Source organism: Leopardus geoffroyi, chromosome C2, assembly GCF_018350155.1.
Source record: "Leopardus geoffroyi isolate Oge1 chromosome C2, O.geoffroyi_Oge1_pat1.0, whole genome shotgun sequence".
Taxonomy (NCBI): domain Eukaryota; kingdom Metazoa; phylum Chordata; class Mammalia; order Carnivora; family Felidae; genus Leopardus; species Leopardus geoffroyi.
The window spans coordinates 146,424,661-146,443,538 of record NC_059333.1 but is presented as its reverse complement, the minus strand read 5'-3'; positions in this window follow the sequence as shown (position 1 = coordinate 146,443,538).

Sequence of the window (18,878 nt, the reverse complement as noted above, 5' to 3'; positions counted from 1 at the left end):
ACCTGGTCATGATAGTTGGGAAAGAGGCCAATGGCCCTCCTGTGTCACTAACAATTGGAAGTTCCTGATACTGCCCCCCAAAAAGCATGATGGTTTTGAATGGCTTAATACAAAGCAATATATTTTAGGAAATTTAACTGTAAAACAGAATCATTATAAAGCAAATGCCATTTTGTTTTTCATTGAACTAACCATCTTTCCAATGGCACCAGGTGAGGGTTTTTGTTTAGCAAGGGTTTAGAGTTTATACAAATTAATGCACCTTAGACATTAATTTCCCATTTCCAAGTCAAAAGAAGTTATGGTCAATGTGGACCAAGGGAGGCTCACATTTGGCTGATGCCCTTGTAGATATGATCTTTTGGGCCTCAGACTCCTCACCTAACCACCGTGGTCCTGTTTCTTCATTGCCTGCCAAGGACTGTCTTGGGGATTATTTTGATCCTACTATTATGTTTAGAACCATGCCTTTACACGGTTTTCTGGTTTTTGTCTGTCTGTTTGCTGGATATTTTGCTTGCTTATTTTGATTTGTTTTCCCCTCCTTTTTTTTTTTGATACTTTAATACTAAATGGGACCGTTGGTTGAATTATATGCCTTTACCCATCTTATCATTACCTTTCCTTCAAATGAAAGTTTGCCATTCACATGCCCTTACTTCCTAATGATCTCATTCATGAAAAAAAAAAAAAAACCCACAAAAAATAAAAATAAAAAACTGAAACTTGGAATCTGAGGCACAGATTTTTCTCTGACTCAGTTTCCTGTGTTCTGAAAGAAACTCCTTTTTCCTAAGTGAGTTGTCATTCTTCCTTTGTTAAGACTTAAGTGGTGTTAAGGTAAATTCTCATGTTATCCTCTAATGCCAATTTGAGCCTTTAAAAATATTGGAAGCACTCCCACCAATGAATTATGTTCCCACAATTTCCTAGCATCATTCGTTGCTCTCATTTCACAGATGCAAACACAAAAACACATCCTTTTGCACATAACAATCATAAATACTTTCCCAAGGTCAAGAATATTTGTGTCAGGAAAGCCTTATTTTACCAAAGAACAGGATGTCCTGATAAATTCAATATTCTGAGAATTATCATATGTACCTATCAAGGTTCCTATTGTGAAACCTTCTACTCTCTTCGCTGAGAAAGGGGTAAACCCTTGGTCCGTCCTCACTACCTTCCAAGGGATCCAAGTTTTAACTCAAGGGTTCACAAATTATGAGAGACAAATATTTATATCACAAGGGAAAAGAAGGAAGCTTTGATGATTGAGCATTTTTAAGGTTATCCCGATATATTAATCCTGGTACTATTTTTGCTTTGACCCTAATTTTATTTTGTTTGGTTTTGAGGGTTTTTTTTTTTTTTTTGCTTTTGACTTTCATCTTGATGTTTATTTTTGTCAGCTCTAGAATTTCTGTTTTTCACTGTTGGATGGACTCCTGTGCTAGTCAGTTTTTGGTTGCTTTTATTTTTGTTGCTTCTTTTGGTGGTTGGCAAGGCATAACTCCTTACCTCAGCCAAAAGCTGATCCTGACCCAAAGGATTGATCACTGGAGTCTAGGTCACTTTGTTATCATATTTCACGCATTTACTTAAGAGTGCTCTTACTTTAGGGGCGCCTGGGTGGCTAGTCAGTTAAGTGTCCGACTTCGGCTCAGGTCACGATCTCATGGTTCATGGGTTCGAGCCCTGCGTCAGGCTCTGTGCTGACAGCTCGGAGCCTGCAGCCTGCTTCAGATTCTGTCTCCAGCCCTCTCTGCCACTCCCCTGCTTGTGCTCTCTCTGTCTCTCTGTTTGAAATAAAAATAAACATTAAAGGAATAATAAAACAAAAGAGTGCTCTTACTTTGTGAGAAGTTAATGGGTGTTTTGTAACAAACAAACAAAAACAATGCCAGCTGTTTTTTGCTTTAATAATCTAAATATATATCAACTATGAGAAAAAGAGATCACACATAAATAGCTGTTATTACTCACAATAATTTACCTTTCAAAATGATAAGAAAACAGGAAATTACAAGTAGGTAATGTGATGGTGACATTATTATTCAGACAAGATTGCCTGACAGAGTGTGGATTTTCCCTAATTTGGAATCAGGCTTAGATAACTGATCTGTCCCTCCCAAGAGTGACTTGTTAGTGACTCTTAGAAGACACTAGCATGGAAAGGTTGGACCCCAGGGACTTTGGAGTCAAACGTATTAGCCCAAGTTTTTTGTCCAGCTGTGATATCCTGAGCGTATTCCTTACATGTTTGACATTTGGTTATTTCTTTTGTAAATGAGGATCCAAAATCCATCTCACAACATAGTCGTAAAGACCTAATAGCCTAATGTATACACACATGCATACAGCAGATAAAATGGAGTAAAATTGGCAGCTCTGATTATCCTGATAATGATCATAAGGCAGAATTTATAGGAAAAAAAAACATATCTGCTAAGAGGCTGAGAAATTTATAACTTGTAACTCACGTGAGTTAAATTTTATTTAGAACCTTTGTTGTGCAAACATTAAAGGGCAGAGGCAATCAAATCCAGTATGCAACTTTTACATGAGGCAGGTTATGATAACCCAAGGTTCCCATCTCACAGGATGAGGGTATCTGCATCCAGGACCACACAGGTGGAGACACAGAGAAGGGGCATTCTTGATTTGAGTGAGCATTGACAGCATTTCCTTTCCGATCTCTCTGCACCCCTGTGCCAGGACATGTTCTTGCATTCGTGAAGACCTTCAGTCTAGGTCTAGGCACACTTTGCTGGTCTTTGATAAGCTCTCTCACTAAAATAGTGCTACATTCCTTTTCTGATCTATTTTGGGAAAGTACACCTCTCTTTACATTTACGTGCTTAATAGTTGGGAGACTCAAGATGGCAATTAGGTTTCTTACTGAATAATAAGAAAAAGTGCAGTGACTAAGGAGGGTGTGAGAAGGTTCTCACATCACATCCACTTAAGAGGGAAGGGAGTAGCATGGCTGATAAGCGATGGGTGGGTGAAGGGCTGGGCAGGGTTCAGGGTGATGGCTGAATGCAGAACATTTGTTGACACTGCTTTAGATCCTACACTACAGCCTGGGCCCTTTGCATGTCTGATAATTATTTGCCTAAACCCTTTTCTTATGAAAGTGGGAGGCAGAATATGCACTATCATCTTTCATTTTGGGGGCCTCCATCTTCCCTCTCAGCTTACCCCTTGTCAACTTTCTTTGTACTTCCAGATGCAAGCCAACTTCCAGAGGCCGATTCACTGAATGCCCAAGTCAAATGCATTCAGTGTGACCGATCCACAAAACTTCCACTTTCTTTTTTTTTTTTTTTTTTTTTTAATTTTTTTTTTTTTCAACGTTTATTTATATTTTTTGGGACAGAGTGAGACAGAGCATGAACGGGGGAGGGGCAGAGAGAGAGGGAGACACAGAATCAGAAACAGGCTCCAGGCTCTGAGCCATCAGCCCAGAGCCCGACGCGGGGCTCGAACTCACAGACCGCGAGATCGTGACCTGGCTGAAGTCGGACGCTTAACCGACTGCGCCACCCAGGCGCCCCAAAACTTCCACTTTCTAAAGCTATTTTTGATGGACTACTTTTCATTTTTGCCTTCGTAACAGTGGGCTAAGGCATCTTCAATATGTTTCTGCCCTGCTTTCTGCTGCTACTAGCTGGAGAATGAGAGAGACAGAGACAGAGACATGGAGATGGGAGACATAAGAAAGATATTTCACCTGGGTAATTACTGAATATGAAAATGGCTATGCATATATCATTATGCACGAGGAGATTATATTGGTAGGGATTCTTCACATACTCAAAAAAGATACACATTCTGGAATATTTTCTTGAATATCAGGAACGATTACCATTGTCTGCTTGTATGAGTAAGGATATATTCTTGAAAAATATATTCATAGGAATGCTTCATATTTGAGAATATAGTCTTATAATATGTCCCTCTTACCTCTGCAGTGTTTCTCTTCTGCCCCGTGGCTTCCTTTTCCAAGTTCTCATTCCTCCCCTGTTCCTTTGGGTTCCTCCTCTCTTTGCCCTTTGGCTCCAGCGAGAGCAGTGGTGACTGTGACAAAAACAAGTTAAGCATTCCTTAAAATGCTGTAACGAGGACAAAAACAAAACCCATGAGCCACGGCTAAATAGTTGAAAAGTCTAAGTAAATTCGATGTATCAGCCATTTGGCGAATTCTCTTTTCTACTAACTGGCTTTAGGCGAATTGTCCACTCAGCAAATGGACTTCTAGTGACTTCATCCAGATGCTGGGTTTTGTGAAAAGAGGTCGCCTGGTGAACACACGGAGCTTGGAAGAGATCAGTTTTTTTTTTTTAACATAAATTGCCGTGGGAACCTACAGTAGAATGTAGTTCTGTCTAAGCAATAGTGGCATGGCTCAGCTGATCCCCGGCCTGGATATGTAGGTGCTCTAGTCATGTCCAGCGCTGATGATTGAACATGACTTAGTATCTCTGTGTTCACTGGGAACCTCATCAATTTTATCGAATTCAGGAAATAAGGAGAATGAGCATGGCAAAGTTTCTGTGATGTGTATAACCAAAACTGCTTTAAAAATAATTGGCAACGCGGGGCACCTGGGTGGCTTAGTTGGTTAGGTGTCCGACTCTTGTTTTCAGCTCAGGTCATGATCTCCTGGTTCGTGGGATCAAGCCCCAAGTCCAGCTCTCTGCCGACAGTGCTTGGGATTCTCTCTCTCCTCCCCCTGCCCCTCTACGGCTCACACTTGCACTCGTACTCTCTCGATAAATAAGTAAACTGTTTTAAAAAAATGGCAACAAAGATTACTAAAGTGCCTAATTACTTCATTTGGCATAATTTAAAAATACAAAGCTTCAAATGATTTTTGTTTGGTGGTCCTTGTTGAAATGCCAATGCTATATAGCTCAACTTCAAAGAGTCATCATGGTAACTCTAGGAAGAAAACACTTTTATTATTCCCCTTTTGCAAGGGAAAACTGAAGTCGGTGAATTTGATCTGATCACAATCTTTTTGCCAGTAAATAGGGATTCAGAATCTGAACAAAGTAGCATTACTCAACCTAGACCAGCACTCTCCAATAAAAATAGAATACGAGCCACATATGTAATTTTACATTTAAAAAGTAAAAAGAGGGGCGCCTGGGTGGCTCAGTCGGTTAGGCGTCCGACTTCGGCTCAGGTCATGATCTCGCAGTTTGTGTGTTTGAGCCCCGCCTGGGGCTCTGTGCTGACAGCTGGGAGCCTGGAGCCTGCTGCGGATTCTGTGTCTCCCTCTCTGCCCCTCCCCCACTTGTGCTCTGTCTCTCTCTATAAAAAATAAATATAAAAAATAAATTTTAAAAAGTAAAAGGAAATAAGTGAAATTAACTTAATTTTAATAGCATATCTTATTTAATCCAGTATAACCAAAATGCTATAAAAATATTAATGAGATATTTTGTATTCTTTTTTTCATACTAACTCTTTGAAATCCCCTGTGGATTGTACATTTACTGCACAGTACGGGTCAATTCAGAGTAGCCACCTTTCAAGTATACTGGATAGTGAAAGTCTGTTTCTCAGAGTGTTCCATGGACCAGCAGCTTAGCTATTACCTACAAGCTTGTTAGAAATACAGGCTCTCAGACTTACCCCGTTTTTACTGAATCGGAATCTTCATTTTAACGAGATGCGGAGGTCACGTGCACATTGGAGTTTGACAAGAACAGCTCACGAGACGGTGCTTTTCACCATTTTGCTGCTGGTGGTCCAAGGCGCTCATTGCTACCTCACTGCACAAATGGGTACTGAATATCTACTACCTGGCAACTGTTTGCAAGGTAACGTTGATGACAGTGTGTTACACTGTGAAAAGTGCTTTGGCTTAGGAATAACTGGATCACTGGCTGTAATATCTTATGATTATGCACAACTTTTTAACCACAACAAACCTTAATGTCCGCATCTGTAACATGGAGGTGACATTGACATTAGTTGCCTATTAAATATCATTCTTCTCTTCTTTGGCTACAGGCTCTCAATTTTTTAAGCCAGCACATGGTCTCCAGGAATACATGTGTTTCTCAGTGTCCTTGTAACTAAGTTCTCACCAATAAGATGTTAGCCTAAGTGTTCCTTCCTAACTTCTGAAAAAGGTTCTTTAAAGTTTCTGACACAGTTGAGAGTTGTATCCCCTTTCCCTTCTTCTTTTCTCTTTCATTCTGGAACAAGAATGTAATAGCTGGAGCTCCAGCAGCCATACTGAACCCTGGGACGGTCTGGAGGCTGGAAGTCACACACCAGGATGGTAAAGCAGAAACATAGAATGCTCCCAGATTCCTGGCATCCGCACAGTGGAGCATTCGTACAAGCCTAATTGCCTTCTTTGTACTTCTTTTCTGTGTTGCACAGGTAAAATAGGTTATTATATGTATATAGCCTTAGTAAGCAGTAAATAAATGTCTTATAGACACGAGAGACATGGTACTGGCCCTCAAGGAGCTCAAAAGAGAGAGTGGACAATAAAGTAAATAAAAATTTACAATAAATGTTTATCTGGCATGCTGTGAACTATTTCTTGCCCTGGACATGTAAATGTAAATGCATATCTAGTGACCTACTAAAATTTATAATAGTTTAATGTTATCACTGATGCCAAACATATCTGTGTCTAGGTAAGCGTCCTTCCTCGAATTAATAATGAGATATTGCCAGTAGCAATGATGCATCTTAGTTGAATCTGTCTCTATTGAATTGCTTTAACGTTTTTATGTGGTATCTGCTACCTTAGCAACATTGCAAAGATTACAAGACTCTGGAATCACATACTCTGGATTGCTCCTGGTCATCTATGAGGAAATAGATCTATATTTTATGATCAGTTGCCATAGAACAAGGAAACAGAGCCTTTATTTAGGTGTACTTATCATCCGTTGTTTGTCTGAGGTTGAAGGATATACTTGGGAGAGAATGGACACTTGGATTTATGGAAACCTTAGAAAAAGTTTTTAGGTCACGAAGAAACCTTGTAGTAAGCTCCTCCAACCATGTTACAATATAGGTGAGGAAATTGCAATCCACAGATGGAAAAGGGCTTATGTGTGTTCATGGCAAGCTGCTTATAAGGAGCAGAGCTGGCACCAGAGCGCAGCATCCCTGCTTCCTAGTGCAACGTGCCTTCTAGAGCGCTAGTCCACGTACACATACGTACAAATGTTCCTGTGTACATATATGTGGTGGCCGATGATTTTTATACACGGGCAGTGCATTACAGCTTAACAAAGTGCTTTTACAAACATGGTCACGTGGGTTCTGAGAAGTACAAATTCTTTTCCTATTCTACAGATAAGGAGACTGAGATACAAAAACTTAAGTCACTGCGAAAAGCCATCACACACTGTGGCAGACCTGGTCTTGCAAGGGGCTCTCCGATGTTAAGAGAATAAAGCCCTGAGTAGTTTGCGGCACAGAGCATGGTTTTTGAAGACATCTCCAAAATCATCAAATTTTGGGTTTTGTATATACACGTGGATCATCATACTGCCTAATTTTCTCTCACTATGGCTCACATAAGACAGTTACTAAAAGAACTCTTAGAGTATATCCTGGGATAGAAAACGGGATCTGTCTACTCCATCAAGTCTCAGAAATATTAGGAGAGGATACATATACGTATTTCAGGGGTAAAAGTTTGTAGTTTTAGAATATATATTCAAAATATGTGAAAAAACATCCAAAATGTTTTTATGATATGAAACTCAAAATAACATAAAACCTTGGTTTGCGAGCATAGCTTGTTCCAGAAACATGCTTGTAATCCAAAGCACTCGTATGTCAAAGTGAGTTTCCCCATACGAAATAATGGAAATTCAGACAATTCATTCCACAGCCCAAAAGTATTCATATAAAAATGATTACGATACTGTAATATAATACAAAATAATAAAGAAAATACAAAATATAAAGACAAACAAATTAACCTGCACTTACCTTTGAAAACCTTTATGGCTAGTGTGAGAGGGCAAGACAGAGGAGGGTTATTGAGTAGGACGGCTTTCACTATCACCAAGGGAATCACCACTGTCTATTGGCTCAATGGAATGTTTTTCTTTTCATGCAAACAGGAAACTATCCAATGATACTTGCCTTTGCCTCCTTTCGAGGATTTCGCAGAAATGTGACATTGGATTGAGGATCACCCACAATCCCACAGTGAGAAACAGAGAACCATTGGCTCAGTTGGGATCATGTGATGTTCAGCATCACCTACTAGTCATATTGCAAGACGTTGCTTGTTTATCAAGTTACAATTTATTAGAAATATTTGCTCATCTTGTGGAATACTCGCAGAACAAGTTACTCACAATGCAAAGTTTTACTGTACCTTCTTAATGGAGAGTCAGAGAAGATACGATGATTTTGTAACAAGAAGATAGTCCCTTTAGGAGGCCAAACCGTAATATTTGAAGAGGGAGGTCTGAGGTTTTCAAATTAGGGTAATAGGTGAAAACAATTGAAGTATCGATCAAGATGTTGCATGGCTTGAAAGATCTAAGTAGCACCAAAGAACTGACAGTTCACCTTTCTTCTTCCCAATGAAACTTCAATATTGACGCTGGCACTTTCGGAGTGGGGGGTAAATGCATGGAGTTAGACCCCTTGAGGGAGGGCCGCGCACCGCGTAGTCTGGGTGAATGAGTGGTGCCTCCAGGAAGGGTACAGAACCCAGCTGGCACTGGCACTGTGTAGGGGGCATCCCCAGGCACCTTAGATGTCTCTTTTCAACACACAGACTGAGAACACAAGGAAGGAACAAGGATGGACTTTGTAGCAGGTTTTCATATGTGAGACTTGACTTCTTTCAGTGGTAAAGGAGAATAATAAAACTTATCGCTCAAGGCTCCTCCAGGTTGCTCTGTAGAGATTAAGGCTTTTAAGAACAGCAAACAACTTCAATGTAGAGGCAAAATCATTCACAGAAATGATGTTACTTGGTCACTGAAAATGAGAAAACAAAAGAGACATTTGTGGTCACTGAAGTGAGGTTAGGTCCTTCGTCCTCTGGGGCGAGTTGTGACACAGAGTTAAAACAAGGAAGTATCGTGGTCACTGTAGCAGACCCTTCATGCTCACCCATATCCCCAGGATCCCTTTTACTCAGCATCCTTCCTCCAGCTTCTGTGTGCCTTTGCTTCCAGTGTGGGGGAGGAGGAGCTCCTACAGCTCCCTTCAGAGGATGCCCCTTAGGCTAATGGTGCCACTTTTCCACTTTGCATGGAAATCTGGAGGTGCTTGGGAGAGGATAATCTCTAGGGAAGACCCCCACGCTAGGACTGACTCCCGCAGTTGTGCAAAAGCCTAACTCTTGTGCCTTGAGGCCAGACAATGGTGAGACGTAAGTTGGTCTCCAGGGTTCCTGTAGTCTCAGTTTGACTGGGACTTTGCCTGAAGTCACACTCTCTTTTAGACTCTTCCTTTCCCTGTCCTGTTTCCCCATGCCATTACAGGATTCTCCTGGAAGCTTCCTTGATAAACTGCTAGCACACAAGCTCATGTCTCCAAGGCTACATCTAGAGAACTGGACTGGACACAAATATCCACTAGGGAGAGGCATGATTAGAATGGACACGTGGGTGATGCGATGACTATGGAATGTTCCCACTTGCTCAGAACCCAGTGTTGGAGATCACTGGATAAATCAATGTCAATTTCAAAATAAAGTCCATTCTGCCACAAAATCTGGATGCTCTTGCAAAATTAGATTCTTTTTTAGGTTACTGGTTTGGGGATTTCTATATAAAGTTATAGGCTAGGGAGAAAAGTTAATTGCTCATGCAATCCAGATGTCACCTGGAGCCCCGCTGTGCAGGGAAATTAGGTTCAACTTGGCTGAACCCCAAGTCTGAGTCCTGAGAAAGTGAAGTCCAGCCAACCATCTCTGCGTGAGTCAGGCTCCACTTCCATGGGCTTCTCTTCTTTTCCTTCCACCCACATCACTTGCCTCATCCTGCTGATTATTTCAACACTTTCAGTGGCTTTTGAATTATTGGAGAAAATGGAATCATAAGCTTTGTAGAATACCTCAGAAAGAAACACAACCGTAGCAGAACTCCTGCAGGCTAAAAAAAAAGAAGGAAAGGAAAGGAAAGAAACAAAGGAAAGGAAAGGAAAGGAAAGGAAAGGAAAGGAAAGGAGGAAGGAAGGAAGGAAGGAAGGAAGGAAGGAAGGAAGGGAGGGAGGAAGGAAGGAAGGAAGATGGAAGGAAAGAAAGAAAGAAAAAAAAAGAAAAAGAGACAATGAAATAAAAGAGAAAGAGAAAAAGAGAGAAAGGAAAGGAATAGGAAAAAAGAAAGAAAAGAAAAAGGAAAAGGAAAAGAAAACAAAAAAAGGCTTTCTTGAATAGAATCATGACTCAAGAGAGCTAACAGCTCTCAGTGAGAGCAGAGGTGGTATCCATTCATCCTGCACAGGGCTTTGTTTTTTCTATGAATATTTGCAAGTTGAAAGTTATTGAGTATACAGATATATTTTAGGTAAAAATAGAAGAATTCCAGACCAAGTGCATGAGTGCATGCTATATGTCATACAAACACGGAGACAGATATGAAGGAAATATTCCAAAATGTAAAGGTAGCGCTGAGTTTTGAGGGGATGAATGATTTTAAAAGCTCAGTATTTATTGAGGTACAGTGTAAAGTGTTTAAACTATATCATTTAATTAATTTTTTAAACATGTGTTCCCTATGTCGTCATCAGCCACAGGCTGAGCTACCTGGAAGTCTCCATTGTGTCTCTTTTAGTCAATATAACCCCCTACATTCCTCTATACCCTTTCTGAGAGACTTACTCTCTGACTTTTATCATGTAAGGCAATTTTTAACATCTATATACTTGTGGTAATATTTTCAGGATTTTCTACAGTAAACGTGGGTTGTTTTAATAATTACTACATAGAGCAAAGTGGATAAAAGGATAGCTTTATCTAACAGTCTAGGTGTCTCATATTAAGGAGGAAAGTGATTTCCAGAATTCCAAAGCACAGGCCGCTAGCAAGGAGGAGCATAGGACAGTAGGATATATTTGCCAATGGGGTAAAGGGAGCAGAAGAGGGTTCACAGCCAGAGGGATCTTGTCGAATGAGGCCTGCGTTTCCACCCCTGTGCTTTTGTTGTGAGGAGAGGCTCTCGGTGCTCATGGTGTCATCACTCTTACGGACCTTTTGCTTTCTAAGCGGTAAAATGGGATTACAGGTTTCAAGGATCCGGTTCTTACTGATCTACCTCAGACCCATGTATTTCCAGCCTGTCATTATTCAGTTGAAGAGTCTGATGTTCCTGAGGAGAGGCAAATGATTGCCTCTGAAGAGCTTTGCCGGCAGAAAGGAGCACATCACTGCTAGGGTGGGCCACTAATTATCTTCAAGTCCGTGCTGAAGTCTACAGCGGCAAGACTGAGAGAAAACTTCATTACACCTGTAAAGCCCTTCATTTTGGAAGGGGTCTGATGACGGGGAAGTAACCATCCTGCCACAATTGAAAAGCTATTGCTCTGCTTCTGAGCGCCTTCTCTTGAAGGTTTCAAAGTTGGGAAGAATTTCTGAGACCCTGAGATGAGATTTTTCAAAGAATCGCATTCGGCCAGCCTGCCACCATTTTCAAACTCAGACAATTCTTAAATAGGAGTTTTTGTGCTGATTCCTGAGGGCATTTTCTATTAAGATTGTTCATTTGTCCCCAAATTTTAGAGGCAGAAGGGGAAAAGGGTGTGTTGTGGTACAGCGAGAAAATAAATTATTCATTCAGTAAAGTCCCATGTTAGCACCTTGGCCTGGGAAATTACATGTCCTTAAAATTTTGTGACACCCTTCTTAACATAATGAAACAATATTTAATAGAATAAACAAGAGATTTGGAGTCAAGCAAGGTCCAATTCAAACCACATGGAAAATTATCTCGGACAAACTGCGTTTAGTCAGCACCTAAGCCTAACAGATTTATTATTTTTTTCAGCTGTAAATCAGAAATAATACAATTTTCTCACAAAATTATTATGGGGATTAAATTTAAAAAAATAGAAAAAGAATCTAAAGCATCAAATGGAGACTCTAGAAGTGTCGGTTTCATCTCTCTCTATCTTTAATGAGATATCCTAAGAAAGAGATATTAAGGGAAGTAGAAGACTGACAAAGCTGGTAACATTTTTTATTTAGGCACAAATAGTTTCAAAAATGATCTTCCAAATTCTCGCTGTACAAACTTGGACAGGTTACTTATCCTCTCTGATCTTTGGTATCCTCATTTGAAAAAGCGGATTGGGATTAACTACTAATTTGTAGGTTAAGAGAATACATAAGATAAACATCTATGAAGTTCTTAGTGCAATGCCTCACACTTAGAAAAAAATCAATAAAGAACAGTTTTGTTATTTAGATTAGACTTTAGCTGCTACCTATTGTCCACACAAGTGGAGAGGGATACTAATATTTTCATGTTACATTAAATGAAACTTCTTATATATAAATATGATGATTTCTGTAAATATGAGAACATTTCTTTTTTTTTTTATATAAGTTTATTTATTTTTGGGACAGAGAGAGACAGAGCATGAACGGGGGAGGGGCAGAGAGAGAGGGAGACATAGAATCGGAAACAGGCTCCAGGCTCTGAGCCATCAGCCCAGAGCCCGACGCGGGGCTCGAACTCACGGACCGCGAGATCATGACCTGGCTGAAGTCGGACGCTTAACCGACTGCGCCACCCAGGCGCCCCTGAGAACATTTCTTAAGGGTGGTATTAGAACCTGAGCCACAGTACTCAAAACCTCTGCTCAGTGTTTACCCCATTGACTCCTTAGATTTACATTTCCTTCTTAATTTGGCATTGTCTTATTAAGAATCTCTTAATTGGAGGGCGTCTGGGTGTCTCCTTTGGTTGAGCGTCCGACTTTGGCTCAGGTCATGATCTCACAGTTTGGGAGTTTGCGAGTTTGAGCCCTGCATCGGGCTCTGTGCTGACAGCTCGGAGCCTGGAGCCAGCTTCAGATTCTGTGTCTCCCCCTCTCTCTGTCCCTCCTCTGCTTGTGCTCTCTTACTCTCTCAAAAACAATTAAACATTTATTTTTTTTTTTAAAAAGAATCTCTTATTTCAGTAAGGACATAGAATTCTTAACATTAGCTGGAAATAATAGATATTCCTATATAGAACGGAACTCCTTAGAATGACGTGTACATGTGTAAGTCTGTAACCAGTCCAGTCTCAAGCAGAGGAAACCTCTATTTGTTAAACCATGAAGGGAAATTAAATGTTCAGTGAGAAGGACAGTGATGACAACATCCAATTCCAAAGGCAAATGCTGTGCCCTTTAATCTTGAAATGCCTTTATTAAAAGAAGAGTTCATTCCTACATCCATTATCGCTCGTTAGAATCCATTTGTCTCGTGGTGACCTATGTAATACATCATATTCTACAATTCATAAAAATACTTCATTCTCTCTTTTGGCATATATCAGTTCGTGATCTGAAAGGATGAACACTTCAATAATATATCTATGCTGATAATTTTGTTTTGTTTTATTTTGTTTTAAGTACCCTATTTTTAGAGCAGTTTTAGGCTCATGGCAACATTGAGCAGAAGACATAGCCTGCCCCATTATCGACACTGTGCTCTATGGCGATACACTTGTTACAGTCTATGAACCTGCACTGACACATCATTATCACCCACAGTCCGTAGATTACATAAGCGTTCACTCTTGGTGTTATATAAACTGTGGGTTTTGACAAATACATAATGACAGGTTTCCATTCTTGTAGTATCATACAGACCAGTCTCACTAAAAATCCCCTGAGTTCTACCTATTCATCCTTCCCTCCACTTTAATTCTTGGCAATAACTGTATTTTCACAGGCAACGTAGTTTATCTTCTCCAGAATATCATATGGTTGGAATCACATAGTAAGCAGCCTTTTCAGATTGTTTTTTTTTTTTTTTCACTTAGTAATATGTATTTAAGTTTCTTCCATGTCTTTTCATGCCTTGACAGCTCAGTTCTTTTTAGCTCTGAATAATGTTTCATTGTCTGGACATTCCACAGTTTATCAACTCACCTACTGAAGGATATCTTTGTTGCTTCCAAGCTTTGGTAACTCTGAATAAATTGCAGGTGCAGGATTTTGTACAGACATAAGTTCTCAACTCATTTGGGTAAATACTGAGAAGCGAAACTGCTGGATTGTGTAAGAATATTTTTAGTTTTGTGAGAAACCACAACTGTCTTCCAAAGTGGCTGTACCATTTTTTATTCCCACCAGCACTGAATGAGAGTTCTTGTTGCTCCATATCCACACCAGCATTTGTCAGTATTTGTCTAGAACATGTCTTCGTGTAGTGACATATCGGTTCCTATCAGTTTTCCTTTTAATTTGTGTAGTTTTCCATTCATTTTAGGAATATATTCTATTTTGACTATTTTTTAAATTTTATTTTTTATTTTTTAAAATTTACATCCAAATTAATTAGCATATACTGCAACAATGATTTCAGGAGTAGATTCCTTAGTACCCCTTATCCATTTAGCCCATCCCCCCCCACAACCCCTCCAGTAACCCTCAGTTTGTTCTCCATATTTATGAGTCTCTTCTGTTTGTCCCCCTCCCTGTTTTTATATTATTTTTGTTTCCCTTCCCTTATGTTCATCTGTTTTGTCTCTTAAAGTCCTCATATGAGTGAAGTCATATGATTTTTGTCTTTCTCAGACTGACTAATTTCACTTAGCATAATACCCTCCAGTTCCATCCACGTAGTTGCAAATGCCAAGATTTCATTCTTTTTGATTGCTGAGTAATACTCCATTATATATATATATATATATATATATATATATATATATATATACCACTTCTTCTTTATCCATTCATCCATCGATGGACATTTGGGCTCTTTCCATACTTTGGCTATTGTTGATAGTGCCGCTATAAACGTGGGGGTGCATTGCATGTGTCCCTTCGAAACAGCATACTTGTATCCCTTGGATAAATACCTAGTAGTGCAATTGCTGGGTCAGAGGGTAGCTCTATTTTTGATTTTTTGAGGAACCTCCATACTGTTTTCCAGAGTGGCCGCACCAGCTTGCATTGCCACCAACAGTGCAAAAGAGATCCTCTTTCTCCACATCCTTGCCAACATCTGTTGTTGCCTGAGTTGTCAATGTTAGCCATTCTGACAGGTGTGAGGTGGTATCTCATTGTGGTTTTGATTTGTATTTCCCTGATGATGAGTGATGGTGAGCATTTTTTCATGTGTTGGTTGGCCATCTGGATGTCTTCCTTGCAGAAGTGTCTATTCATGTCTTTTGCCCATTTCTTCACTGGATTTTTTGGTTGGGAGGTGTTGAGTTTGGTAAGTTCTTTATAGATCTTGGATACTAACCCTTTATCTGATATGTCATTTGTAAATATCTTCTCCCATTCTGTTGGTTGCCTTTTAGTTTTGCTGATTGTTTCCTTTGCTGTGCAGAAGCTTTTTATTTTGATGAGGTCCCAGTAGTTCATTTTTGTTTTTTTTTTTCCCTCCCTCCAGAGACGTGTTGAGTAAGAAGTTGCTGTGGCCAAGATCAAAGAGGTTTTTGTCTGCTTTCTCCTTGAGGATTTTGATGGCTTTCTGTCTTACATTGAGGTCTTTGATCCATTTGAGTTTATTTTTGTGGATGGTGTAAGAAAGTGGTCCAGGTTCATTCTTCTGCATGTCGCTGTCCAGTTTTCCCAGCACCACTTGCTGAAGAGACTGTCTTTATTCCACTGGATATTCTTTCCTGCTTTGTCAAAGATTAGTTGGCCATACGTTTGTGGGTCCATTTCTGGGTTCTCTATATTCTTCCACTGATCTGAGTGCCTGTTTTTGTGCCAGTACCATACTGTCTTGATGATTACAGCTTTGTAGTACAGTTTGAAGTCCGGGATTGTGATGCCTCCTGTTTTGGTTTTCTTTTTCAAGATTGCTTTAGCTATTCGGGGTGTTTTCTGGTTCCATACAAATTTAAGGATTATTTGTTCTAGCTCTGTGAAGAATGCTGGTGTTATTTTGATAGGGACTGCATTGAATGTGTAAATTGCTTTGGGTAGTATCGACATTTTAACAATATTTGTTCTTCCCATCCAGGAACATGGAATATTTTTCCTTTTTTTGCGTGTGTTTTCTTCAGTTTCTTTCATAAGCTTTCTGTAGTTTTCAGTGTATAGATTTTTTTTACCTCTTTGGTTAGATTTAGCCCTAGGTATTTTATGGTTTTTGGTACAACTGTAAATGGGACTGATTCCTTGATTTCTCTTTCTGTCACTTCATTGTTGGTGTACAGGAATGCAACCAATTTCTATGCATTGATTTTATATCCTGCAACACTGCTGAATTTATGAATAAGTTCTAGCAGTTTTTGGTGGAATCTTTTGGGTTTTCCATATAGAGTATCATGTCATCTGTGAAGAGTGAAAGTTTGACCTCCTCCTGGCTGATTTGGATGCCTTTTATTTCTTTGTGTTGTCTGATTACAAAGGCTAAGACTTCCAATACTATGTTGAATAAAAGTGGCAAGAGTGGACATCCCTGCCTTGTTCCTGACCTTAGGGGGAAAGCTCTCAGTTTTTCCCCATTAAGGATGATATCAGCATGGGGTCCTTCATTGATGGCTTTTATGATCTCGAGGTATGCTCCTTCTATCCCTACTTTCTTGAGGGTTTTTATCAAGAAAGGATGCTGTATTTTGTCAAATGCTTTCTCTGCATCTATTGAGAGGACCATATGGTTCTTGTCCTTTCTTTCATTGATGTGATGAATCACTTTGATTGTTTTGCAAATATTGAACCAGCCCTGCATTCTACTTGGTCGTGGTGAATAATTTTTTTCGTATGTTGTTGGATCTGGTTGGCTAATATCTTGTTGAGGATTTTTGCATCCATGTTCATCAGGGAAATTGGTCTATAGTTCTCCTTTTTAGTGGGGTCTCTGTCTGGTTTTGGAATTAAGGTAATGCTGGCTTCATAGAAAGACTTCGGAAGTTTTCTTTACGTTTCTATTTTTTGGAACAGCTTCAAGAGAATACATGTTAACTCTTCCTTAAATGTTTGGTAGAATTCCCCCGGAAAGCTATCTGGCCCTGGACTCTTGTTTTTTGGCAGATTTTTGATTACTAATTCTATTTCCTTACTGGTTATGGGTCTATTCAAATTTTGTATTTCTTCCTGTTTCAGTTTTGGTAGTGTATGTGTTTCTAGGAATTTGTCCATTTCTTCCAGATTGCCCATTTTATTGGCATATAATTGCCCATAATATTCTCTTATTATTGTTTTTATTTCTGCTGTGTTGGTTGTGAACTCTCCTCTTTCATTCTTGATTTTGTTTTTTGGGGGTCCGTTCCTTTTTCTTTTTGATCAGACTGGCTAGTGGTTTATCAATTTTGTTAATTCTTTCCAAGAACCAGCTTCTGGTTACATTGATCTGTTTTGTTTTTTTGGTTTTGATAGCATTAATTTCTGCTTTAATCTTTATTATTTCCTGTTTTCTGCTGTTTTGGGGTTTTATTTGCTCTTATTTTTCCAGCTTCTTAAGGCATAAGGTTAGGTTGTATATCTGACATCTTTCTTCCTTCTTTAGGAAGGCCTGGATTGCTATATACTTACTCTTATGACTGCCTTTGCTGCGTCCCAGAGGTTTTGGGCTGTGGTGTTATCATTTTAATTGACTTCCATTTACTTTTTAATGTCCTCTTTAACTGCTTGGTTAGCCCATTCATTCTTTAGTAGGAAGGTCTTCAGTCTCCAAGTATTTGTTACATTTCCAAATTTTTTCTTGTAGTTGATTTCGAGTTTCATAGCGTTGTGGTCTGAAAATATGCACGGTATGACCTCGATATTTTTGTACTTACTGAGGGCTGATTTGTGTCCCAGTATGTGGTCTATTCTGCAGAACGTTCCATGTGCACTGGAGAAGAATGGATATTCCGCTGCTTTAGGATGAAATGTTCTGAATATATCTGTTAAGTCCATCTGGTCCAGTGTGTCATTCAAAGCCATTGTTTCCTTGTTGATTTGTTGATTAGATGACCTCTCCATTGCGGTGAGGGGGGTGTTGAAGTCTCCTACTATTATGGTATTACTATCGATGAGTTTCTTTATGTTTGTGATTAATTGATTTATATATTTGGGTGCTCCACATTTGGCACATAAATGTTTACAATTGTTAGGTCTTCTTGGTGGATAGACCCCTTGATTATGATATAATTCCCTTCTGCATCTTTTGATACAGTCTATTTTAAAGTCTAGATTGCCTGATATAAGTATGGCTACTTGGGCTTTCTTTTGTTGACCATTAGCATGATAGATGGTTCTCCATCCAGTTACTTTCAATCTGAAGGTGTCTTTAGGTCTAAAGTGGGTCTCTTGTAAACAGCATATAGATGGATCTTGTTTTCTTATCCATTCTGTTACCCTATGTCTTTTGATTGGAGCATTGAGTCCATCGACGTTTAGAGTGAGTACTGAAAGATATGAATTTATTGCCATTATGATGCTTGTTGAGTTGGAGTTTCTGGTGGTGTTCTCTGGTCCTTTCTAATTTTTGTTGCTTTTGGTATTTATTTATTTATTTATTTCCTTATTTATGTATTTACTTATTTATTTATTTTTTCATCTTTTCTCCCCTCAGAGAGTCTCCCCTTAAAATTTCTTTCAGGGCTGGTTTAGTGGTCACAAACTCCTTTAATTTTTGTTTCTCTGGGAAACTTTTAGTCTCTCCTTCTATTTTGAATGACAGTGAAGTAGACTAAAATAAAATGATGCAAGTAAAATAGAATTTCAAAAAATTTACACAAAAGTAAATACTATAATAAGAAACATTA